Source organism: Paroedura picta, chromosome 6 (genome assembly GCF_049243985.1).
Source record: "Paroedura picta isolate Pp20150507F chromosome 6, Ppicta_v3.0, whole genome shotgun sequence".
NCBI classification, from domain to species: Eukaryota; Metazoa; Chordata; class Lepidosauria; order Squamata; family Gekkonidae; genus Paroedura; species Paroedura picta.
The window spans coordinates 90,966,628-90,994,147 of record NC_135374.1 but is presented as its reverse complement, the minus strand read 5'-3'; the positions used below and the strand labels follow the sequence as shown (position 1 = coordinate 90,994,147).

The window sequence follows — 27,520 nt, the reverse complement described above, 5'->3', positions numbered from 1 at the left end:
TGTATGATCAATCAGAAGGTTGCAATCATTTTCTTTACCACCGTGCCATCATTGTCTTGTTTCTTGTTTATAGTAAAAGAACCAGATATTGTTATATATTTTGGACAGGAAAATGGTGTTAATCTACTTGCTGTGTGTTGAAAACAACGTAAACAGGGATTTTATTTACCCACACTCAGTGGGGGAAAGCCTGTGAATTGCCTCCATGTTCCCACTTTTACTGTTGTTGAAGAGGTGAGACCTAGATCTGTGGATACAATCTGTGGATTTATGTGCTTTGCAAATTCTACATGTACTGACAAAATGTTATACTGTGTAACAGAGATACATGCAAATGTGTACATAGGGACTAGCACTGTATATGCACCTTTTATGAAGGTTGTGTCACCTCTGTCTTTTCTTCCAAGCTTTGCTGCTAGAGAGTCAGCAGAGGGCGTAAGAGTTCAATAAAGGAAAGTGCAGGGCCTATTTCATTCACTCAGCCTTGCAAGAGGACACCTAAAAGGATTTATTGCATTATGTAGTACAAATAAAATTGAACAATGTTCTTCCTTCCAGTAGTAAGTAAGAACCTCCTACCTAACTTCATCATCTTCCTATAGTCTGTTTTCACTTGTACAGTGGGAATTTTGTCTTCCTTATTCAGCAAAATCAGGAAGTTATTATTTCATCTTTGTTTTATAGTCAAGTTACAAATTCTGCTGGGCTCTGAAGTAATAGAAGAGAAGAAAACGAAGAGCTGATTTTTGTACCTCACTTTTTAATACCCAAAGGAGTCTTAAAGTGGCTTATCCCACAACATATCGCCTTCCCACAACAGATACCCTATGAGGTAGGTGAGGCTGAGAGAGCTCTGAGAGGAATTATGATGGGTCCATGGTCACCCAGCTGAGGTGGGAAATCAGACTCATCTCCCCAGATTAGAGGTTGCCACTCTTAGACTGTTTATGCACTAGAGGTTTCATGCCAGGCTGCAGGCTGGAGTTTTAGTTGTGGCAGGTTGCTTCACCTCTTCCTGCACCCACATGGGGGAGCATTTCGCCTGGTGCACCTCATCCGCCCCCAATTTGTGCTCCTGCACAGGAGCTGGGGCAGTGAAGTTCCCAGTGTGTAAACGGTCATAATCACTACAATCAAGTTGGTTCTTGTCCTGGGGCCGGAATTGAGGATCTTTCCCTTAAAAGGAATGAACTCAAAAAATGCTAGATACCACTGTTATCACCTCAGATACATGTTTCATATCCAAAGCTTATTTAATATTTTTCTTTAAGGGATTTGGGGATTTCTCATTTCCTTATAAAAATCAAAATATTTGTCCGTAATACATAACAAAATAAAATATGTAATGACAAGTAAACTGGGGATGCCAGCCTGAGGATCCCTCGGAGTTACAGCTTATCTCCAGATTATAGAGACTGGTTCCCCTGGAGAAAATGGATGCTTCATAGGGTGGTGTTGCACTCCACTGAGATCCCTGTGCTCTCCAGGCTCCACCCCCAAATTTCCAGGAGTTTCCCAACCAGGATCTGGCTGCCTCACTTCTCCATTCCCTGCTGGTGGCTGGGGGCACCAGGCAACCCTAATATAAGCACAAACGGTTTAACTGCATAGGATGTTATGCGGATGGGTGCATGAGACAGTAAAAAGAACCTTATTATTGGGGAGTCAGGACCACCTGAAATTCAAAATGTAGCAAGAAAGGACTTCAAAATCTTTCTAAAAAGGAAACCTTTTTGTCACCTGAAAGCACAAAGGGACAAGAAAACGTATGGACAGTTTCCCCATGTCTAAAATTGTTGCTCAAGCCATTTCAAAATAGCTTGCAGCTTCATAGCCATGAGATCTAGAATGGCTTTAGGCTATTTGCTTCTTAGGAGAAAGAGCGAGCAAATAAGAGAAGACACCTATGCTCCCCTTATGGGGGACATGGTGGCACTATATGCTAAAATTGGACTAGAGAGAGGCAAATGACATCCGGTTGTCCCATCTCTAAAGCGATGCTCTACATTAAGTATGACTGGCCTATACATTGCAACAGAACAGATTTAGAGTGCAGTAGAACCTTTAAGACCAGCAAAGTTTTCTTAAAGGTATGAGCTTTCGCGTGTACACACACTTCCTCAGAGACAATATGATGAAATGAAAGTAATCAGTTCAGACATAGGTGGAGTGAGAGGGCAAATTAATGCCACCGTCAAAGAGGCTTTCTATGAGTTTCAAGCAACCTCTACTCTTGCATGCCAGCCATGCAAATGAACAAAGCATCCGTTTAAGCTATGCATTGGGTATGTATGGATTGCAGTCGCTAAGTTCAGAAAATGGGACGGGCACTCTTCTTTGTAGAAGCATATCTTCTAAATAATGACCTGAAATGAACTATTCATCTGCACTCGAAAGTTCATGCCTTGGATATATCTTTGTTGGTCTTAAAGGCGCTACTGGACTCTGATTTTATTGTGCTACATCAGACCAACATGGCTACCCATTTGAATCTATTCATCTGAAGACTATGCTTCCCCCCCCCCCAAAAAAAAAAGATGTGATGTGGGATGACTTGGAACTGAGGCTTCAGAGCAGACACAATGCACAAGTAATCACACCCATAGTGGCACGCATTTGAGGTTCAGGTCACCTTTGATCGTCACTGGATGTGCCGATTGGCATGAGTCACACTCGTCGACTTGGATCTTTCCATCCAAACCTCTCATTGATTATTTGACGAGAGCACACTTGCCAGAATTAATTCAAGGACTTGGACTAGGATGTGAAGAGTTCTCTCTACCTGTCATGGAGCATGAGTGGCTTGACAGGTCACTGTGCACGGCACTTGAAATGCCAAAGATAGATTTTCTTTGAAGTTTTAAAGGTTAGGAACCAGAGTCTTTGGAGTTTGAAAAGCAGCAGAGTTGTCAGGATCACCATGTTGGAAGTGATTGAAACCTGTCAAGTTTAGGGTTACCATTTTATCATTGTAGGCAGGGAGAATTTCCACCAGTGCTTCCCCAATCCCCACGGGCATTCAATGAGGCAGCGGGGTGGAAATTGGCAGGGGACATGGCATTGCACAATGCCACAATGTCATTTACATCCGGAAGACTGGAAGTGAGGTGACCATGTCACGTAATACTCTAGGAATGTGCCAGATAAGGAATCATAGATAAGAACATAGATATTGTGGGATTTATAAAGGGAAGTGTGATATACTGATGCCACTTCCAGCTTTGGGGATGGAAATATTGTGGTGTCATGAAATGCTATTCCCTGTTGTTGTGGATCTGGTCACTAAGGCATCAGTAACAGCACAGTACTTGTTTATTCAGCCATCATCATTAAACCATTTATTTCCCAAAAAGCAGAGGTAACTCACAACCTGATTGGCCCTCCATGGGGGGTTTGCCACCAATAGAGACAGAGCACACTGCCAATGAGGGCCAATCAGCTCAAATTGTAATCTGCCAATGAGGGCCAATCAGCTCAAATTACAGTCTGCCCACTAGGGCCAATTAGCTCAAATTGCATGCAGATGACTACCTGATTGCACCCCCCCAAACAAATATTCCCCTATTAGGAGATGGCCTTCAGCGAATAATGGCCTGCCCTGGTAGTTTAGCCCCAATCAGGAAAGAGACCTCAGTAGGTTGTCAGTTATCCACCTCCAACTTTCTGCCAGTTTCAGAAGTTTGCTGGGTGGAAGAGGAGGCCACCTCAGAGCATGCCCTGCTGCCTGTGAGTTTCCCTGGCCTCTTGGTTTTTTTCAACTTGAGGGAGGGACCTATCTCCTGGGGCAGCCTCTGTGTGTGCCTTCTGAAGAAGGGGATGTAGGAGGCCAAGAAATGGTCCCCTGCTAGCCCTCTGGGACCCAACATGTGGAGGAGTAGGGAATCAAATCCAGCTCACCACATTAGAAGCTGCTGCTCTTAACTGCTACAACAAGTTGTACAAATTGTCATTGCCTTAAAGAGATGTAGCTAGAGAGTACGGGCAGAAGAAGCTGTTGCAGGAGAAAGGTGTAAGTCTTTTTTATTTGCTCATTGTCTGTTATGGGATTTGTTTTTCTTTAAATGTGGACCTTCTGGCCAATGGCTTCTTAGAGCAATCCAAGGTGGGAGACACTTAGGCATTTCCTACATGGAGAGGTGATTGTGTGCTTTATAAGGTTTGCAATTGGAGAAGGGATGAATGCTCTTGTCTTCTGTGTGTGTAGAGGGGAGTGCTACACAGCCCATCCCAGGCAGCTCTTTCCTAGGGGAACTAATCTTTGCATTCTGGAGAAGAGCTTTCATTCTGGGTATTCTCAGCTTTCACCTGGAGGCTGGCATCCATGAACAATGGCAGGGACCTGGAGAGCCCACTTCTGGGCTTTCTTGAAGCCTGAAGACTATTTCAGGGATTTCTCAATGGTAAAAAAGTTGAGAAAATCTGACATAGAGGCAGTAATTGAGACACCCTCTGTAAATTCTTCACTAATCAATGTTTTCATGCAACTATGCAACATATATATGTTATAGCTACAGGCCTCAAAATCTATAAATGAGCTTCTGTGATATTTTCTGATTTCAGTCAGTAAACGTTTTTAGTAAGAGGACTCAAATTCTGCCTAAAATAACGTACAGAGAAACGTCCGGGTCACTACTACAGATCCAGAATGGATCAGTGAAAGTAAGGGGGTAGTCATATTGCTCAGCCCTTGATGATAGTTGACTATTCTGTAAGTCAGGATCAGAATCCTCTCTGGGTTGCTTCCCACCCACTGCCTAGTTCTGCCCAGAGGAAGCTTATGCAAAGAACCCAGATGCTGGAGGACCCGCAGAGACACTGTGGCTAAGTTCACACACCCTGGGTAAGATGTTGAAATGCAGATATATTCTGAGGGTTTTCTTAGGTAAACAAAGTATAACTTTATCCAAAGTAAACCACATGAAGTAAATAAAGGAAAACAAGATAAGCCATAGGCCTTCATAGCATCTTGCCTTGTTAATGACACCAGTCTCTAGGTGGAGCCCAGAGATCTCCCTGGGAAATAAAAACTGATTGCGAGGCTACAAGGATCAGCTCCCCTGGAGAAAATGGCAGCTTTGGTTGAAGGCCTCTTATGACGTTACATCCCTGCTGAGCTCCCTCTCCAATCTCTGCTTTACCCATGTGCTATCCTCCCCCAAATCTCCATGAATCATCAAATCCAGAATTGACAACCCTGATTTAGCTTGTGGAGCACCATAGGTAAAACCAGGCCAGGAACTCCTTGGCTTCCTTGGAAATATAACATGGACTCACTCATTAATATTACACATGGCCTGCAGGTGAACACTCAAATCCCAGTTTGCATCAGCAGATGCTGACTTCAGCACCTTCATTCTTTCTCTCACTACAGAGGTGCAAGCCTACTAAAGGCAAAGATTCACCATGTCACAAACTTCTATTCTGTATGCTGGTGACACTCCAAACATGACTAAGATCAAAAAATCTTTGTTCTCTTAAGCACTTATGAAGGAAGATGCCAGGTGTTATACATTAACTCTTAGCTCATAGCATACCCAAGAAAAGTCCCATCCTCCTACACAACCCTCCCAGAGTTTTATACTGCCCATAGCCATTTTGCTTACCTCCTTGAAAATACCACCCACCAACCACAAATTGAGAGTATCCTCTAAAGCAAAGCCCCAATAAATAGCTTACACTGCACCAGTAAAACAGGATGTGTGCACCGTCCGTTTTGTTGCTGGAGCACATGTGGTTAAGAGAGCACAGCTTAGCTTTATTTGCCCAGAGCTGTATTGAAGGAGCGTTGCTGGGCCTTTAAGATGTGGGGATGTAGAAGATCTGTTGGGTCTGTGATTCAGAAGTGTGGGAAGCAAAGTGACCTGCAGAGGGCATTGGAGATGTGTAGATAGCACAGTTAGAGTAGGAACTTTTTGCTATTTCTAAAATAGTCTCCCAATTGGCTCATTTGGAGACTTCCTGCTCCTTTGAACATATTTTTTCCCTGCTTGCTTCCAGAACAACAGAACAGAATGAATGAAGAAGACAGGTAGATAGACTACTAGGGCTCCACCCCTCTTCCCTCTTTCTCTAAGTTATTTCTCTTAAATAAATCTATTTTATTCTTTAAGGAGCCTAGTGCTGTGCTTCTCTTTGCATGTTTAAACTTTGCCAATCCAAGAGAGGAGAAGGGACAGGGCTGTTGCTAGGCAGCCTAGCAGCTGAGGGCGTGGGTGGGGGGGGGAGTCTTCTATTGAGAGGAGAAAAGCAAGAGATGTTTCCATTTCTGCGGCACTCTGACTTGTCATTTCTATAGCTCAGGAAATGTAAGAAATGGCAATTAGGGGACAAGCTAGGATGAAGCCATAAAGTTTGCATGTGTGCATCATGCAAAAATCTAACTGTTTAATAAACCAATTTCATAGCAAGCTTTAGGATCCTGGTTTGATGAACCCTAATTCATCAACATAGTGGCTCTCCCATATTTGCACTGTTTTGCATGATCTCTGAACTGTTAGAATATAGTTGTTGGTTTTAAAAACCGTGTTGTGTGTATCCAGCAGTTTAAGGTTAACATGTGCACGTCTGAAAATACAAACACCCTTAGTTTTTGCCCTACTACCATTTGCTTGACTGGATGTTTTCAATAACATTGGCTACTATGAAAGAATTTCAATGTAAAAAGGCAGTAAATGCCTTTAGGAAACTCGCTGTCCTACAAAGAAAGACAAGTGGCTTCCTTTTACAAGAATCCACAATGCAAAATAGCCTTTCTAAAATACATGCAGTCCAGCTTTGAAAGACTCTAGCCATTTTCAAACTGCCTTTGTGTTCCAATTTAACTGGTTGCTAATGGATTCCTCCTCCCCCATTTCAGACATTGGCTTTAGTAAGGAGCTGCTAGTGGAATTTATTTATCTGTTCATACAAACCCTTTAGGACAGGTGAGCACAGGGTGGTTGAGCTGCTTTGAGGGACACTGCTTTCATCGGGTTTCTACTCCCGTTGCAGTTCTGAATAGCTGTGGTGTGCTGTTTAAGTTGTCCATAGCACTTCCTCCAAGTCATTGTAGTCAACAGAGTTAAGGCATCTCAATGGTGCCACTCTAGCACTGAAGTGCAATATTTGTTTAATGCTATGGTGTTCAACATAGAATGTTAAGGGGAAGAAAACCCTCAGGAAAAGCACAATGTGAAAAAGCGGGGAAGTGACAGCTGGAAATGACCATAACTCTTCAGTGATGTCTCATTAACGGAAGGAAATTCACTGTATGAAACCCCCATACCTGTATCACTTTAATTGAAATTGGGCCAATAACGAATAATATATGGTTTACAATGATAATGTGAAAATCTTCATAAACATCTCAGTAATCATACTGTTTAAATAACAAATGAGTGAGAGAGAGTAAATGTTTTTTAATTTTTAATTGAAAATGAAAACTATTTTAAACATTTTGTCCCTTAAACATTTTGCTCCTGTATAGAAAAGAAGCAATTATATCACCTTCTTATTGAACTTTCTTTCTTCTGGGGTATTTGCTACTACTCCCAATTTGGGATCATCTGCAAATGTAATGAGTCCCTCCTCCATCCAGATCATTGATAAAAATATTAAAAATTACCAGATCCAGTACTGAGCTCTGTGGCACTCCACTGCTCACTCCCTCCAATCTAATGAAATATCATTGACAACCACTCTTTGGTGCAGTTTTCTAGCTAGTTCCCTGTCTACCTAACCATCTGAATGTACAGTCCACAGTCCATCAGAATATCATGGGGAACCTTGACAAAAGCCTGACTGAAATCCCGGTAAACAACATCCACTGAGTTTTCATGATCTCAGCCTGTCACTCAGTCAAAGAAGGAAACCAGGTAGGTCTGGCAGGACCTGTTGGGGACAAATCTGTGCTGTCTTTCCTGGATCAACAAATTGTTCTTTAGATGTTTGCAGATCGCCCCCTTTAAAATCTGCTCCATTTTCTTCCCTGCAACTGAGGTCAGACTCACTGGCCTGTAGTTTCCCAGGTCATCTCTCCTCCTTTTTTTGAAGATTGGTTTGCTGTCCTCCAGTCTTCTGGCACCTCTCCAGTCCTCCAAGAGGTCCTCAAAATGATGAAGAAGGGGTTCCACAAGCTCTCCTCCATTCTTATTCCTATGGATTAGTGAAAAGGCACTCAGGAGCTAAATGTCTTTAGAATGTGTTTGGATACAGGCCAATATCTGGGGCACTGTCAGAAAAGATAGTGGGTCCCTGTACAGGTTTGTACTGGCTATATATTGGACTTTTACATTAATACCTTACGTTTTGTTTTGTTAAAAAACTAGAGCTGTAAGACTTAATTGTGAGATTACTCTACTTGAATTGGTCAGTGTGGGGGAGGAATGTCAGCCAAACAATAGAATGGGAAGAAGTGACCTCATGATTGTCACAGGGGTCAGCCAATGTGTACTTTCCACTACCAACTTCTGGAAACAGGGAGAACTGGTTGTTCTTGAGAATTCTTTCCTTGGAAGTTTAACTATCTCTCCCACCCCACAAAGATGAGTCGGCAGTAGCCTAACAGCTCAAGTTATGGATGTCTGTCTTCACCCTTGCTTAGTTTACAGTCAGTTGAGTGACAACCTCAGAATTTTCGAGCAGACTATTCAGTAAAATGTGACATATAGTTAAGGGTGGGAAGAAAGCCCTCTATGGCAATGTGAACCATGCATAGTCGTCTTCTGCTCTTCTGTTCTCTGGCAGTACATCCCAAGAATTATTTGAGCTCTGATAGAATTTACTTCCAGTGTGAAACTCTGTGTCTTGGAACGGCATCTGCTTCTACCCACTGCCTCTGTTGTACTACGAGCTACAGATTCAATGGATGGATGACTCACCCAGGGGAAATTTCAGGTGCTTAAGGCTGCAGGGAAGACCCAGGAGAAAAAGAAGCAAGGCTGATAGATAAAATATAACTCAGCATGGTATACTTCTCCAAGGAGCGAGTTAATTAAAATATTGCACAGATGCTTGGTTGCCCTTCTAAAATAATCTTAAATCTACCCAAGAAGCAGAAAAGCTTTAAGATGCCTGGCAGGTGAGTGTGATTTAAACCACAAACAAAAATATCCTCATAGGTGAAAGCATAAAGTAACATGCAGCCATCCATATATAAATAAAGCAGGCACATGGGAAATCATAATGCAAACAGCAATTGTCTTTAGCCTGATTAAAGGCTAAAATATGTGTCTCTTTTGGCACCCTACCCCACGCCCACAAGAAAAATCAAGGTTCTGAGATTGAAACAAGGAAAACAGCAGCCTTTACTTTTTTATTGATCACAAAGAACAGCAGTGTTAAAAGCAGCAAAAGTCCACAGTAGGTTGAAACAACTGCTCTCTCTGAAGTTTTAAAAATAGTTACAATACTGCTCTCTGAGGAAAGATCAAAGATCAATCAGCTCTATGCTCAACAGGCCAGGCATCTCCCAATATGAACCATGAATAGCTCTGAAAATGAAACCTCTAATCATTGACTGATGTTCTTGGTAAAGTTAAACCCGGTTCTTCTGTCAGTGGCAATAAAAGGCATTTTGGCAAAGCACTATGGTCTAACACAGGGATCCCCAACATTTTGGCACGTGGGGGCTTGCATTAGCATGCCCAGTGCCTAAAGAGGGCCACATCTTAAACGGGGTCGTCAACCCCCGGTCCACAGCCCGGTATCGGGTTACGAAGGCCTTGGTACCAGGCTGCTGGTAACCGCGCCTGCCCCCCCCCCCCCGCAGTGAGAAGCTCACCAGGCCGCAAGCGAAACGGCTGCTTCCCTTGAAGCCTGGCTAGCTTCTCGCTGCAAGAGGGGGGAAAGAGGCAGGCATGGCCGCTGGCACGCCGGCGGATGCAAACACACATGCATGGAGCTGCCGCACATGTGCGTTTGCACCCCCTGCTGGCTCAAACGTGCACGCGCAGCAACTGTGCATGCACATTTGCACGCAGCTGCCAAGCGTGCGCGGTGCACAGGCCGCCGGCTCTCCCCCACCCCCGGAGGCGGTCCTCAACTGCAAAAAGGTTGGGACCGCTGTCTTAAACCAAAATGTAACAGAATTATTAACCTACCTATTTAGATCAAAATTAAACCGGCCAGAGCCACAGGGGAGGGAATGGAGGCACCGGTGCCTCCCCTCCACCATTGTGCTGCGGCGCTGGCTACTTCTGGCATGAATGGCTGCTTCGGACGCCGAAGTGCCCAACCCTCCTTCATACCCTGGCCCCATAGGGTTATTCAGAGAAACATTTTAATTTGGATTCACGTGTAGTTGAATGTTTTGAGGTGTTTGACACTGGAGGTTAAGGATAAATATGTCTTTTTATAATTAGCATGTTCCCATGTTTCCCTGTGTTGGGAGTGAATTATTAAATTGTACTTTAGGGGGTGTTAGAAAACAAATGGCAGAGAATGGCTATTGGAATCCATTGCTTCCTTCCCCATGGAATCCCCACTGAAAAACATTAGTGCAAGGATGATTGGATGCTTACAAGGTGAACTTTAGGGACTCTCTCCAAAAGGTGAGCCAAAATGCTTTGGCAGACTGTAACATTTTTTCCTCAACATTAATTAACATCCCAGAGGGATTACACAGACAGACAACATTCAGCACTGTGACTATGTGGCAGAAATTTAAAATTACAAGAAAAGAAAAGAGACCACCACCACAAAAGAAGTCATCTGGTTCCCATTCTCTGAATCATTTGTTCAGTGGTCTCCAAACAATTTTCACATTGTGTCATTTAAACACAGTTTTGAAATATACGTATTTAATTAATTTTGTTTGAAGATTGATGATTCAATAAACATAATAATATAACCTCCCAGCACATGATATTGTAGTAAAACCTGTGGATATGGTAGATAGGTTTAAGCAGCTACCTGGAATGACCAGCTGGATACATCTGCACTGAGGGGAAACTTCTACATAACTCAAGGGGCATCCATACTTTTTCCTTTTGAAGATTGATTTTAAGGCGTCCATGCTTCTATTTTGGCCAGATGTGTGTTCCGGCTCAGAAGAGGAACCTCAAGGGGGCTGCATCCATGTGGATATTCTTCTCACAGCTGTTAAGAGGGGCAGAACTATGGTTTGTGTCTCCTCCCCTTTAAACCCTTTAATGGATTGGTGCTTTGAGAAATGAGTCTGGGAAAGGGGGAGGAGACAGAAAGACCATTAGTTTTGAAAGCAGAAGAGAATTTATGAACAGATCAATAGCTCCTGTTCTCTTCTTATCAGAGGAGAGCAGCAATCACCCTTCTGGGCTTCAGTGTGAAGAGGAATGGTATCAACATGAAATATGGCCTGGATTGGCAACAGGGTGGCCAGTTATGGCTTGAGAAATACCTGGAGATTTTGAGAGAGGAACCTTGAAGAAGACAGAGGGGAGAGACTTGCCAGCTGAGACTCACCTTGTCATAAGGGCCCAGTTCTGATTGGCCACAGTGCTATGGGCTGAGGTATTCTTGTTTCTCCCCCACCCCGTGACTTTTCATGTGCTGACATCCTCCCCCCCCCACCTGGGTCATGTTCCATTGAGGTTTTTCAAGTGTTTCCTCTTGCAAATTCAATATGCAGCTGGTTGCCAGAAATTTAAATCTATTTACACTTCCTGAATTATTGGAAATAGGCCCAGTTTCAAACAGAATTTTTTCCAAGTATACATGCATAAGATAAGGATGTAGAGAAATTCTATGGCATGTGGGAAAGTAGCAGTCTTAGCTTGGTGAAGAGTTCTAGGATGTATGCAGTAAATCTTTATGCATTCTGCAGGCAGAGACATATTGCAGCCACTTCAGGATGGTTGTTGACAAGAGCCAATGTCAAAGGGGACAGGCAGGTTATGCCCTCCAAAGCACCATTTTACTTTCCGTAAGGAGAAAGCAAAGTGTCTTCTGAGACACCACTGAAATGTGGGGCTAAACATCTTTTGTGTTCCTGGTAATTCTAGTAATTAAGAATCAAGCCCTATTCTGTCTGCATAGTCTCATCTGGGCCTGTTTTCTCCTTTATCATTAGTCTTTTTCAGTTTTGTAACTATATGTGTGTGAACATGCCACACACTGACCTCCTAATATGTGTGGCTGTTTCTTTTGATGGGGCAATATGATGATTTTTATTCCTCAGATTAAGAGGGATGTAGGCAAACTGGAGTGTGTCCAGAGGAGGGCAACAAAGATGGTGGCTGGTTTGGAGACCATGATGTATGAGGAAAGGTTGGGGGAGTTTGGTCTGTTTAGCCTGGAGAGGAGACAACTGAGAGGGGATCTGGTAACCATCTTCAAGTATTTAAAAGGCTGTCATATAGAGTAACGGTCCCCAATCTTCTTGTGGTCGGGGATCGCCTTCGGGGGTGGGGGAGAGCCAGCGGCCCGGCTGCCGCAGCTGCGCATAAACATGCACGCGCAGTTACCGTGCATGCATGTTTTTGCCACCAGGTGGCGCGAATGCACATGCACAGAGTTTGCCAGCGGCAGTTTGCGTGCCTGCCTCTTTCCCCCCTCTTGCTGCGGGGGGGGGGGGAGAGGCAGGCGCGGCCGCTGGCAGCCCAGTAGTATGGCCTTCGCGGCCCGGTGCCAGGCCACGGACCAGGGGTTGAGGACCCCCGATATAGAGGATGGAGCAGAGTTGTTCTCTCTTGCCCTGGAGGGACGGACCACAATCAGTGGGATGAAATTAATTCGAAAGAAATTCCGTCTAAACATCCAGAAGAAGTTCCTGACAGAGCGGTTTCTCAGTGGAACATGCTTCCTCAGGAGGTTGTGGGTTCTCCATCTTTGGAAATTTTTAAATAGAGGCTGGATAGCCATCTGACAGGCTGATTCTGTGAAGGTTCAAGTAGGTGGCAGGTTACAGTGGATGACCGATAGGTTTGTGAATGTCCTGTATAGTGCAGGGGATTGGACTAGATGACCCATGAGGTCCCTTCCAACTCTATGATTCTATGATTCTATGATATGGGTTCTGCAATATGTAGTCCTGTAGTCCAGGACTGGAACAACTAGGTAGGATTATTGTAATGAACTCTGTGGAGTCCCTCTTGAAAACTATTCATAAATTCTATTTGGTGCAGAATGCTGCGGCCAGGATCTTGACTGGAGTGAGTCATATGGATCTTATCACTACAGTCTTGTCCAGTCTGCACTGGCTTTCAATCTGCTTGAGCCCATTTGAAAGGTGCTGCTATTGACTTAAAGCCTTATAGGGATTGGGACCAGTGTGTTCCTGAATGAACCTACCCAAAAGCTACGATCATCTTCAGAGACCTACTTCTGTGTCTGTTCTCTGAGAAACAAGATGTCATGTCCTGAAAGAGGGTCTTCTCGGTTTTTGCACTAAGGCTATGGAATTCCCACCAAGCAACGTTCCTCCATGTTCTCCTATCATTGTCTTCCACCCATGGACAAACTTTTTTTGTTCTGTCTAGTATTCCCTCCATCCTGTTTTATGTTTTAATTTATGTTTTAGGGCTTTATATACCTATTAGTTCTAATTTTAACTGTTTTATGATTTATTGTGCTTGCTGTAATTCTAATCTGCCTTGGTGACCCTGATTGGGCAGAAAGGCTGGATATAAATATTGTAAATAAATATATAAAATATATAAAATATAAGCATATCGAACTTTCTGGAAGAGACAGTAATCACTTATACCAGGAGTACCAGATGTAGCACGTTTGCACATATGCACAGTTAAATGTTACAATGGAAATATTAGGAGGGAACGTTGGGGTTTCTCTTGAGAGCCAGCTTGGGGTAGCAGTTAAGAGTGGTGACCTCTAATCTTGAGAACTGAGTTTGATTCCCCACTCCTCCACATGCAGCCAGCTGGGTGAACATGGGCCAGTCACAGTCCTCCGTGCTCTCTCAGCCTCACCTACCTTTACGGCGGTGTCTGTTGTGGGGAGTGGAAGGGAAGGTGATTGTAAGCCGCTTTGAGACTCCTTTGGGTAGTAAAAAATGGGGTACAAAAAAGCTCCCCTTTTCTTGTTTTTTTTTTAAATAGGGAGGTGATGACGCTCTCATACATTGTCTGCTGCTCTTTACCACTTCAGGATGCTATTTGCAGTTCTTTTTTATAGGCAACTCCTTGGACAGAGTAAATCCCTGCCATCGCTCTGTCATGCAAAGCCAGTGAAAAATCACCAGTGGTAACTTTACTACCTCACATGAACCCAGTTCACTTCGCTGAGCTTTTCATATTTCTTGCCGTAACAGCTCAGTCATTCCTTGGCATGTGATGCTTTATGCAGATTTTAATTTTGTGAGTGGCTTTATCACTTGTATGGAGAAACAAGAAGAATCCTAACATTGCTAATAAACATTTAAATCCCAAAGAAACTGCTGCAGCTGATTCTTAAAGCTACCTTTTATGCTTGTGGGAATCTTATTTTTTTTTAAATCTCATTAATTCAAAGGAACGTCTTCTGACGGAAATGAAGTCAGTTTGCAAAATGAATCGCACTTTGTTGGATTCTTTCCTCCCCACCTGACAGAATAGCTGCATGAAAAATATAATGGCTTGCGTCTGCCACACAGAACTGAGTGAATTACTCTGAAGTATCCCTATCCCTGTCTTTGCCACAGTCATGCACGATGCCGATCATTCATTATGGTTGATGGGTCGAGGGCGGAAAGGCATCTCACATGCGTCATTCTCTGGAGAATTTCATCTTGGCTCTTTTCGCATTCAATCACAGCTAATAGCTCCTTTGGCACAAATTCAGAAAGGGCCTCGGCATAAACAGTGTAGGGTGTGCTTATTTCTCTTTTTTTAATGTTACTTTTAAAAAATGAATACATTGGGACAGACCAAAACGAGAATCAGGAATGATATCCTGGTGCATTTCATAAGGCATTTAAAATTTCACAGTTTTCATCAAGTCTTAATGATTTCTACTAACTTAGCAGTTTTATTCCATGTTGATAAAGCAATGGCATTTTAGGATGTCTATTTCTATGGCAAATACAAATGCCTTCCCATAACCTGATGAGAGCAGAGGACAAGAAAGCAGCAGATTTCTTTATTTATTTATTCGATTTATTTCCCGCCACTCCTTAAGTGGCTTGTGGCAGGTCACAATGCCTGAAAACCCCATTAAAACTCCTATTAAAAGACTTAAAATCCATCCCAACATGGCGGAAAACCCCCCTTCCTTTGCCGATGATTGCAGTATCTTATAGGTGATGGTGGGTTAACATTCCAGCAGCAATCGGGTTGGGAAATGCCTGGAGATTTTGGGGGTGGAGACCTGGGAAGTGTGAGGTTTGGGGAGGAGAGAGACTTCAGTGTCATAGAGTCAGCTTTCCAAATCAGCCATGTTCCCCTGGGGAACTGATCAGTGATAATGCTAAGAGATCTCCAGCTACAATCTGGCAGTTGGCACCCCTGCAACAGGAACCAGTCTGAATAGTGAAGGATTGTTTTTAATAACACCACATTCACCTATTCCTCCCTAAAGCCTTAGTCTATTCTGGAGAGAAAAATGTGGAATCTTCAGTGGAATCTACAGAGGGACTTCCTATATAGGGCATGAAAATTGCAAAGTATCACTCCCCGGTGTTCTCCCCAATACCACCATCACCACTCAGCAGTGGGGCTGTGTCTTAGTGTTAGACCATGAGTTCTGCATGCAGAAGGTTCTTGGTTCAATGTCCAGCATCTCCAGTTGGAAGGATTAGGGTGCAGGTGATATTTGTCTGATGCACACAGAGCATCTACCCATCTGAGTAGACTATACAGATATTGAAGGACCAATGGTCTGACAGGATGAGGCCGCTCCATGTGTAAGAGGATTTAAAAAAACACTTTTGAAAGTTGCAATTTGTCACTGGGATTTTTGATCTTTCCCCACCTTTCACTTCAGCTCCTCAAATCACCTCTTCCCCACCATGATGCCTTTCCTCTTAAGAGATTCCAGTCATGTGTATGCCCAAACTAACTGGAATAGAAAGTCTACAAATGTGCAGTACTGAAAAGTGATAGGAAAAGCCATTCCATGGCTCAGATAAGCCAATGTCATTTGGTTCTCCCCCCCACCCCCCGCAAACATTCGCTGTAACCAAGCTTACTTTTTAAACTCAGAAACTTGTGTTTTTTTAAGTATTACTTCATTTAAATAATAGGCGGCGGGACTCACCCGAGCCGCCCGTTGGCGGGGGAAGGGCGGGCAGGGGAAGAGCGGCTCGTCCCGGTGGCTCCCGGCTCGGCTGCGCGCCGGGAGCGCCGGCAGAGCGTGCGGCGTGGGCGGCGCGAGGGGCGGGGCCGGAAGAACTGGGCTTGCGTGCTGCCCGGCTCCCCGCCACTCGCGTCCTGGGCAGGCAAGCGACCCTCCCTCCCTGTATTTAGGTTTTGGTTCATGTTGTTAATTTCGTCACAGCGGGAAGGCATACGGGAATGAGCCTGTTAAGGGGAGCCGGTGTGCGATCGGCCTCCCCGAAGGCTTCGGGGCCTCAGTAAAGGGGCGGTCAGTAGCAAGCTGGGGCCTGCCCAGCGGGGTAGGCCTTTCGTAGCTTGCGGAATGACCAGGTGGTCCTGGGGGTCACCCAAGGAGGTCCGCGCCCTTTGGACCCCCCATCAGGGCCATCTCCCGGTGTAGCAGTCCAGCAGAAGGGTCATGTAGTCCCAGCGGGGAAATAGTTGACGGACCCTGATGCGCGCGGACTATGGGTTGCAGTGTAGCCACTGCCAGGCCAGGCTCGTCCCCTATGCTGCGCCAACCCCTTTTGGGGGGGATTGTTGAATAAACGCTGTGGCCTGTTATACGCCAATGGATTGAGTCGCGTATTTCTTACTGCCCCAATGGCCTTTTACCTGCCAAAAAGTATTTTCTGTGTTTCTCTTAGATTACTAAGAGATATACTACATGAGAATTTCCCCAGCATAGTGCCCATGGAAAAATGTTTTGTTTATTAAGTATTTTCAGGGAGTGGGTGGGGCTTTAGCCCAGCAGGGCTTCTGATTGGTCAGAGATCTGATTGGCTATGCATATTTAAAATTTTGTTTCCGCAACTGCTACTACCACCATATAAGGATATGACTGCTGGTGAATTGTGCGCATGCAAAGAAATATTTTTAAACAATATGTTCAGTTTCAAAGGCATCCTGTTGAGCTTCTACCTGAAAGGTTGAAGAGTTATTATGAGAGTTCTGCATAACCTCACTTTCGGACATTGTTGTGATTGGTTCCTTTCCCCAGAGCAGCCACTTGGTAGTTGTGCCCCCCCCCCCATCCTGCAACAGAATTCCGACAGCATTCTCAAACTCCAAAAGGTTGTGGGCCCCTGAACTACATTAAATTAGTCATCTCCTAAAATGAAATTTGGATGGAAAGAGAAGCAGTGGTCATTTAAGCAGTGGGAGCCAGTTTGGTGTAGTAGTTAGGAGTGCAGACTTCTAATCTGGTGAGTCAGGTTCGATTCTGCGCTCCCCCACATGCAACCAGCTGGGTGACCTTGGGGCTCGTCACGGCACTGATAAAACTGTTTTGACCAAGGAGTGATATCAGGAGGGCTCTCTCAGCCTCACCCACCACAAGGGGGTGTCTGTTGTGGGGAGAGGAAAGGGAAGGCAACTGTAAGCCGCTTTGAGCCTCCTTCAGGTAGAGGAAAGCGGCATATAAGAACCAACTCTCCTCCTCCTCCTCCTCCTCCTCCTCTCCTCTTCCTCCGACAAGGATCTCGACTGTTGGGGGATTAAATCTCATGTAGCTCCTTTTTAAGAATCACACTGTGGTACAAACAGAACAAAGCACAGTATTCTTAGAACTTTTTCAGTGACATTATGTGATAGGACAATAAAATCAGAGTCCAGTAGCACCTTGAAGACCAACAAAGATTTATTCAAGTCTGCTACTTCAGACCAACACGGCTACTCATTTGAATCTATCTTTATGTGATAGGATTATTAGTGAGTTGGGCATCATGATCCCGCTTCGTTCAGGACCAAAAGTGACCTTTTTATGCTAGACTTGGTGAAATCATTGTCTGAAACTGTCAAAATAAACATAACTCAAAGATAGATTGTCTAGTTATGGAAGCCACGGTTCAGTAGGCTGGAACTTACAAGCAATTTTTGCTACACCCGCCAATAAAGGCTATTTACAGTCCTAACAGGTCATAGACTGTGTATTTTTAAAGCAATAAATATTTTATTGTGTTTAATGATCACATATTTTTAATTACACAAACAACATTCTGTCAAAAAGTTTAGGATTTAGGTGTAAATTTTAAAGATCATTATTGGTAAAAGACCTAGGCTGTGTTCAATCTGATGGGAGTAGTAGCCAGATAGGAAAGCTGATGTACCAATTACACTTCAGAGTTCCTTACTCTGTGTGTGTGATTTCAGTCTTGGATACGCTGGCCCTGAATACAGACATTTCACTTGGTTCTCATGGCTGTTGGACACTACAAGGATTGTTGTCCATGAATCTGTAAGAATTTACAGAATCTGTAAGAATAATAGCAAATTGGAACTCTGCCGTGAGGCATTTGCGAGCTATTTTGCGGACAAAATCTCGTCTCTCCGCCACGATCTTCCCGCCACAGTTAATACAGTAAACGAACTGGAGGCCTGTTGGCCGCCTTTGGACGTGACGTTTGATGGCTTCAGACGGCTCTCTTTATCCGAAGTGGACAAGTTGCTAGGCTCGGTTAGGGCGACCACTTGCCCCCTTGACCCCTGTCCATCATGGCTCCTCAAAGGAGGCAGCCAGAAGATAGGAGGCCAGCTCAGGGACATTATCAACCTCTCCCTGGAGTCCGGGGAGTTCCCTGAGCAGCTGAAGGGGGCAGTGGTTCACCCTCCCCTGAAGAAATCTACGCTGGATCCGCGGGACCCCGCCAGCTATCGCCCAGTGTCGCACTTGGCGTTCCTGGGCAAGATGGTTGAAAGGGCCGCAGCAGACCAGCTCCTGGCATTCTTGGAAGAAACTTCGGCATTCGATCCATATCAGTCTGGCTTTTGACCTGGCCACGGGGTAGAGACGGTGCTGGTCGCCCTGTTGGATGACCTCCGTCGCCAGCTGGATAAGGGCGGGTCGGCAGTGCTGGTTCTTCTGGACCTGTCGGCCGCTTTTGACACCACGAGCTGTTGGTCCACCGCCTTGCCGGCACGGGGATACGGGGCACAGCGTTACGCTGGATGCGCTCCTTTCTCCAGGACCGGACCCAGAGGGTTACAGTGGGAGATGAGTTCTCTCGTTCCTATAGACTCCCTTGTGGGGTCCCTCAGGGGGCGGTCCTCTCCCCCACATTATTCAACATCTTTATGCGCCCTCTGGCCCAGCTGGTACGGAATTTTGGACTGGGTTGCCACCAGTACGCTGATGACACCCAGCTCTATCTCCTCATGGACGGCTGCCCGGACTCCCCCCCGGAACCATTCGCCAGATGTTTGGAAGCAGTGACAGAATGGTTCGAGCAGAGTCGCCTGAAACTCAACCCCTCCAAGACGGAGGTCCTGTGGCTGGGACGTAGGGGGCAGGACCAGGAAGCGCGCTTACCCACCCTGGCAGGGACGCAACTCACCATCACGTCCCAGGCCAGGAACTTGGGTGTGGCCATTGATGCCTCCCTGACTTTGGAGGCGCAGGTCAAAAAAGTAGCGAGCCAGGCGTTTTTCCACCTTCGCCAGGCCCGACTATTAGCGCCCTACCTGTCCCCCGAACACTTAGCCATAGTGATCCATGCAACGGTCACCTCCAGAATAGATTTCTGTAACTCGCTCTACGCGGGCCTGCCCTTGTCCTTGATCCGGAAACTTCAGCTAGTGCAAAACGCAGCTGCTAGGGTCCTCACTGGCACATCTTGGAGGGCCCACATCCAGCCAGTGCTGAGGCAGCTGCACTGGTTGCCAATTGCTGCCCGGATCCGGTTCAAGGTTCTGGTTCTAACCTTCAAGGCTTTACGCGAGTTGGGACCCACATACCTGAGGGACCGCCTATCGCCCTATGCCCCTCGCAGGGCCTTGCGCTCTGCGGGTGAAAACCTGTTGGTCGTTCCCGGCCCTAGGGAAGCACGCCTGGCCTCGACCAGGGCCAGGGCCTTTTCGGTCCTGGCCCCGATCTGGTGTAATGAGCTCCCGGGAGAGCTGCGGGCCCTGCGGGATCTTTCAACATTCCGCAGGGCCTGCAAGACGGAGCTCTTCCGCCAGGTTTATGGTTGAGGCCGGGGCTGATAATAGATCTATGCCTCCCCCGGGGACTCGGGTTCTGGACCCGAAGCAAAACATCATCAAGACCTCCTCTCCACCCGCTAGTACTGGGAGGGAGGGGGGGGGAGTTGAGCTGCCATTCTTGCCATGCCGGCAATATTGGCAATGTTATTATTGTTTTATGGGGTTTTAATGGGGATTGCGATATTGTTACCCGCCACGAGCCGCAAGGGAGTGGCGGGCTATAAATCTAATAATAATAATAATAATAATAATAATAATAATAATAATAATAATAATAACTTTTGGTCTTGCAGGAGAATAAGCACAAAGAACTTTTCAATTAACTGTCCTGTGAACTGGTACTTAAAGGTGCTTCCTAAATGGGAAGGAATTTCAAAACACATGGATACTGGGACTGTTTTTGGAGGGGGCCAGGAAAACCTCTCAGTGCTCATCATTCTAGCTGATGTTTTGACTACTCTTTTATTTTTAAACTATCCCAATCATGAATTTGTGCAAGTAATGCTTTCCCCAAGAGTTTATCTCCAGATCAGGATAAGCTTCTAAAGGCTGTTGCAAAAGGCAGGACTGGGGAAAGCTTGTCTTGACCCGGATGGCCCAGGCTACCTTGATCTCATCAGATCTAGGAAGCTAAGTGGGGTCAGCCGTAGTTGGTATGGGAATGGGAGAACACCAAGGAGCACTAGGGTTACTACACAGAGGCAGGTAATAGCAAACAATCTCTGAATGTCTCTTCCACAGGTGCTGGCAGGGGCTCATGGGAATTGTAGTCCATGGACATCTGGAGAGCCACAGTTTGGCCACCCCTGCAGCCCTTCTTCATGTCTCATGGGTGCTTCCATCTTGAAAACAGTCGTCTCTGGGATCATCCTTCCATCTCAGCAAGGAATTGAAGGTTGAGGCTACAAAAGCTGTGCATTCTTGGTTGCAAGTAAGATTCACCGAATGAAGCACTGAGTCAATATCGGTGAAATTGTGTCTCAAATGTATTTAGAAATATACTGAGATTTCCTTATGGCTCATCCCAACAAAGTCTTCAGGTTTATTTAATATAACCATCTGTTTTTGTCTTTGCAGCTGCATTTTGAAATGGATGAGTGAATTGAAAAACCAAGGCTGAAACGTAATTAAACAAGCTTTCATTTACGCAATTTACAAAGAGCCTCAACGTAGATCTTCAAGGATGACAATGTGGAAATTCTGTGAGGAATAGTTCAAGACAAATAGAGCCATCTTCAGGAATTAGCAATCCTTGAGTAGGCCTCTCCAAGGGCCATATTCCCTCAAAAAACACCTACTTTGTAAAGCCCAGATGACCATTTTCCTATTCTAGCTGGATGCTTCTCATTTGGAAGATGTTTTGAGTTTGTTTTTGTCAGCTGAGCTTTTTTTGAGCCCTGCTGCTAGCACAGGAGACAGTTTTGTTTTTGTTTTTGATGAATGTAGGAAAGTCTGTTTTTTGTCTGTATGAATAATGAAGAGTACTGCTTGAGTCTGTGTCCTACCAGACCTATCAGTCATGATCAAGGAAATCTTCTAACATGCTGTCAGGCACGCTCATCCAGAAGAATGTCAAACCAAATAACACAGGACAATGTTACCTGCTGCCATGCATGGTAAAATAGTACCTTGGCCAAGCAAACATAGTGATGTACTGTGTAAAACTGTGGATACTAGCCAGATCCATGTTCCTCAATAGTGAACAAACTTTCCATAGCACAAAGAGGATATTTCTATGGTGCCACAATATAAAATCAGGCCATTCAAAATGTAAACCATTGGACATAAGCAGCATAAAAACTGCCCACAAAACAAACTTACCAAAACATCTACTTAAAAACCTGAATACAAAGATATGTTACAGCCTGGCATCGAGAAGAAAGAAAAGTAAGCACCAGGTGAGCTTCAAAGACGAGGATGTTCCGAAGATAAGGTGCCACCACAGGAAATAGCATGTCTTGGATGGCCACCCATGTCACCTCTGAAGGCAGGGGTACAGAAAGCAGGGCTTGAGAGGCAGATCTTAAGTGGTGGGCTAGAGAGCTAGGAAGGAGATTGTCCTTCAAGTCCCCCAGACCTAATCCTTTTGAATTGTGCCCAGAGGCCAATAACTATGAAAACAGTCACGTCCTTCCATCTCTGATGATCTCTGTAACCAACCCAACTGCAGCCTACTGCTGCATTTTGGATACGTTTCTGAACCATCTTCAAAAGCAGCCTCACATATAGAGCACATTACAGTAATCTAACTTGGTTGTAATCAGAGGAGTGGTCAGTTGGATTCCAGATTAATCTTAAGATCTTGATAACTACTTTTAAGGCCATACAGGGTTTGGGTCCAGTGTACCCGAGAGACTGCCCTACCTCCAAAAAGCTGCCGCACGATGGCTGCATTAACCATAAACCCTAGGAGAGGCTCCAGAATCCCTTGCCACACACTGAAGTGTGTTTTCAGCAGACAGAACAACACAGAATGGATTCTCTGAATGCAGAAACTTTGAAAACCACCATCCAAATGAGGGGTAGTCAAACTGCGACCCTCCAGATGTCCATGGACTACCCCTGATCCAAATAGATGTTAATATTGCTTGCAGCTGGATAATCTGCACAGCATGATGACTGGAATGTGTCGAGAAGACAAAAAAGGAGTGTACTGCCAAGCAAGGACAGAGCATTTTGCTACGTCCAACACAGACTTGAAATATGTTCTCTGGGATGGTCCGATTCCATTAGGTATTCCTCTACTTGGCGCGCTAATGTAATTAACATTGCCGGTCTCCTGGCCCTTTTTAAAGAATTAGGCATCATGACTCACTTGGGCATTATCTGAACCAACTCCCCTGACTCAGAATGATTCAATCACTATGATGGGTATCTGGCAGTATCCTGAGATATGCTGAGGACAGAAGAGCCAGCATTTAATCTCATTTAGGGTCATCCTCAATATTTGTCAGCTGGTACAAAAATATATTTGAGAGAGAGAGAGAGAGTGGTTAAAAATAAAAGCCAGACCAAACACAGCAAGCCTTGAGGGGCAGAAAAGGCATAGCTTTTACAATAATAATAATAGTAATAATAATAGCAGAATTAACATAGTGTTATTTATATAGAGACATTTAGAAGGGAAGGATCGTAAAATCACTTATTTGTTCTTTCCCACAATAATAAGAGGCAAATGTAAATATTCATATTTAGTAGATTTCTGAGAGCATCTGTATGATTTGTACCAGTGTGCCCAATGTAGGGAGCAGAGACCTGATCTCTGGCCTCTCAGTCTTAGGCAGACACTAAAACATGAGCCTAATTGCTCTAACACAGTCCTTTTAATCACTTGGAAAGGTTCTGTAGAAAACAAGGAAAACAACATTTCCTTTAAAAATAAACAGGACTGATTTTCAATAAACACTCTAAGACAGTAGTACTCAACTTTCCTAATGCCGCGATCCCCTTTGGGTCGCTGAGGCCACCACTGCGAGGCCATTGCTGAGGCCACAGCATTAGGTGGCGGCAGCAGCCTCGGCAACCCCTGGGAAAAGGGTCAATTGACCCCTAAGGGGGTTGCGACCCCCAGGTTGAGAATCACTGGTCTAAGATAATGCCTAAGAACTCTTCAATCTAGGTGAATTAGGAGAACTGGCAAATAATAGATTTCTTTGACAATATTTGACTAGGAGTCCCAGACTGGGATATTCCACTTTCGTATTCCAGACCATTTTTATCAATGAGAGCTGTGCTACCTCTTGGCCAACCTTTTGGATGTATTTCTGTTTCTCCACTGGGGACCAAAAATGTCTTAAATCAGTCTGCTCACCTCCATTTTATCCTCATAACAATCTCATGCAGTAAGGTAGACTGAGAATGTGATACTGGTCCAAATTTACCCAACAAGCTTCCACGGCAGCATGGGATTCAAACCTTAGTCTCTCCGATCCTAGTCTGAGCCTCTAACCATGACACCACACTGGGTCTCTCATTTGCAAAGTGTACCTCTGTGCAATCTTAAACAGAGCTGCATTTTTCAAAGTCCATTGAAGGCAATAAACTTAGAAGGGCGTGATCCAGGTTATGCTTACACTGTCTGTAAACTGCAACATACTGATGATGATGCCCCCATAATATACACACTTCAGAAAGACAGAAAGACACTATGAACCCGCTGTTTCCAATAGGTTTTCTCCAGTGTCTTGCATGCAGGGACAGGCTTGTGTGGTTTCCCCATCGCAGTTACAACTGCCAATAAAACACAGACGCAATGGTAGGTTTCCTTGCCATAGTCCATGCTGCAATTTCCTCGCCATAGTCCATGTCCTTGGGCTGCCAAGACTTTTCCAGTAAAGTTGCCAGTTTTAGGCTGGGAAATAACTGGATATTTGGGGTGTGGAGCTTGTGGAGACAATCGGTGTCCTGACCTGGTAGGACCAGGCTACCCTGATTTCATCAGATCTCAGAAGCTAAGCCTTGGTGATTATTTGAATGGAAGCCCACCGAGGAATACCAGGGTCACTATGCAGAGGCAGGCAACGGCAAATCCCATTGGAATGTGTCTTGCCTTGAAAACCTACGGGGTCACCATAAGGCAGCTGTGACCTAATGGCAGAACAAAAGGAAAAGACAAGAAAGGCTAAGAACACATACGGTCATCATGGAAGATTCCAATTCAAGCCTCCACCAACCTGTGATTTGCTAAACTGCCCAAGGCAGGAGACTTCCACATCCCCTCCCTATTTGCTTTGTCATGATATTTTTACAGATCTGTTGTAAAGACTTGTGAGATAATGGCCACAGAATTAAGAATTCTTAATCTCATAAAATTATGAGTATATTTTCCTGCCCAACCAAATATATTGGAGTAGGATTCTGAGTAGACACATGTGGGCTTGGGTTTTTCTTCCCTTAAGTAATCTCATATCTTTCTTGGACTGTGGCTGACTGTTGTGTATGAAATTGGTGTTCATGTCATGCTGCAATAATATTGATATCTTATGCCTCGGGCATCTCTTCATTTAGATTTCTGTAAAACACCAGTAAATGCAGAACTAAAAAAGGGTGGAATAACAAACCCATTTAACAGTAATCAGCCAAAATTAAACATCTACATTATTTAAGAGACATTTGTTTGTTTTTTAGAGTTCTATCCCGCTGCTCACAGCCCTGCTGGCTCACAACCGTTAAAAGACATAGAATTCCGATAAAAGCAAAGCAATAAAACATTCTACATTACTCTACATAAAATAGAATTGGGTGCTTATACTAATAAACACATTCCAAACTCCCCAGCATCATTGTCTGATTTTTATAATGGGGGTGCTATTTTGTAAAGGAGAGGGTCATTAGATGGGAACCACCTCCTGGCCTAAACCAAATGCCCGGTGGAAGAGCTCCATTTTACAGGCCCTGCAGAACTGAGATAGTTCAGTCTGGGCCCATACCTCTTCCTGGAGCTCATTCTACCAGGTAGGGACCAGGACCGAAAAGGCCCTGACCCTGGTTGAAGCCAGATAGGCTTCCCTTGGGCTGGACACCACCAACCTGATGGTATTTGATGAGCAAAGAGTTCTCAGGGGGGGGTACAAATAGACATACTGTCCCTCTAAAAAAATATCCAAGTACAACACATAGTTCACCAGCCAGTATAAAACAGAAGGGATGAGACTTCTGTTTATTTTAGATGTTCCCTCCTACATGTGGTTAAAAGCACAGGTGAACAGGAAGGATGGATTTCACATGGCAACTAACAGTACAGTCCTAGATTGGGTTACATCCTTCTAAATCCATAGATTTCAGTTAATTCAGAGGGGTGTTTAGGATTGTACTGTGAAAGGCTTCAAATCTCTATTTGCATTCTCAAACATTTCGATGACTTGGAGACTCCATGGCTTTTTAATTTAATTTCCCCCCCCCCCCCATGTAACTCCAGAAAAGATGACTTTGGTTTATCATACTTCGTGTTAATGAAGCAGCAAAGCATCCTTTATCTGAAAGAAGTACATTTACTTCCTAACAGGACTCCTACTAAATTGATTTATTTAATAGCATTGACTAAAGCTCTAAACATGAATCGTGATGTGAAGGGTCCAATATGTATGTGTTCGTTCCTAGTAGATTAGCAAAGAGGAAAGATAAAGCAGAAAGTTGCATCTCTGTGCAATTTAGAGTGTTCATGACATGACCAAAATCAATACAAGTAGTAGAAAATCTACCGCCTTCATGTAGTGATTTATATACATGCGATAATCAAGCTTGCTTTGCAATGGATTCTTTAAAGCGATGTAATGGGGGGAAAACTGCTATGGGCTATGGGTATAATTACAAACTTTATTCCTCTGAATGGATCTTTATGCAGCAACACACAAGAGAATCAAGCTTTTTTTTTTATCTAGTTCTTCCTACACATTAATCTTTTACATCATAGGAGTAGTTCATCCCGGAGACATCTGCATATGTTCCTAAGATTTCTCTGTACATCCTAATGTTTTAAGAGTCATATCCATACTGTGAAACATTAGGGCTGGATATCAACTTTACCACTTTTATTTACATACATACACACCCAACTTATTTTTACCTATTCCCCCCCCCCCCCTTACACTACCTGCCAATTTTTCCCGGATTAAAAAAAAAAAATTAAAAAATCCAGATCTGAAGCCAACATCCTTTATTATTCACAGAGCTTGAAAGTGAATTGGTTTGTATAGGTTAATATTACTCCACTGATTTTTACACTGCATTCTTCATTGATATTAAAGTTTTGAAAATATTTTGTACAAAGAGGATGTTTTGTGTTTAATGCAAATATGTTTTACATTTCCCCACCTGAAAATGTGTAATAGTGGCTAGAACCAGCAATCATCCTTAGTGAGACCTCAAATAACTTCTCAGCAATGCAAACTGCTTGGGGTTATTTAAGGTCTAATTCTGTGCACCTCCTTTCCCTCCCTTTCCTACTGGAACAAACCCACTACCAATCTTAAAATGTATCACTGAATCTCTCCAGAAATCTGTGACTCTCATATATGATATAAGAGAAAAGTAATGAGACTCTTGCAGCGTATTGAAAAGCTGTCACAAGCCCAGAAAAATCAAACTAAAAGATATTTCTCTTTCAATAAAAAGTGGGATTTACTGCTGAAGAGAAGCTTATGTTAAAGGCAGCAAGAGTTTTTTTCAGAGAGAAGTCCTCCCCTAAAGGATTTAATATTGGGCATCATTTGACCCGTCATGGGATGTTTATAGGTATTCACATAATCTAGTCATTACAGCCCTGACCTGGATGGCTCAGGCTAGTTCAATCTTGTCAGATCTTCTCGCAGTGAAAAACTTCTGAACTCATA

The 27,520-nt window shown here is 44.2% G+C and overlaps 1 long non-coding RNA gene across 1 annotated transcript; it reads left to right on the top strand.

The window, feature by feature from the left end:
• The first annotated feature begins 3,684 nt into the window (after nt 1-3,684).
• LOC143840290 (uncharacterized) lies at nt 3,685-21,352 on the top strand. Its single transcript, XR_013232111.1, has 3 exons — nt 3,685-3,726; nt 20,931-21,120; nt 21,267-21,352. It is a non-coding gene; the product is annotated as an uncharacterized LOC143840290 (long non-coding RNA).
• Nucleotides 21,353-27,520: the final 6,168 nt, after the last annotated feature.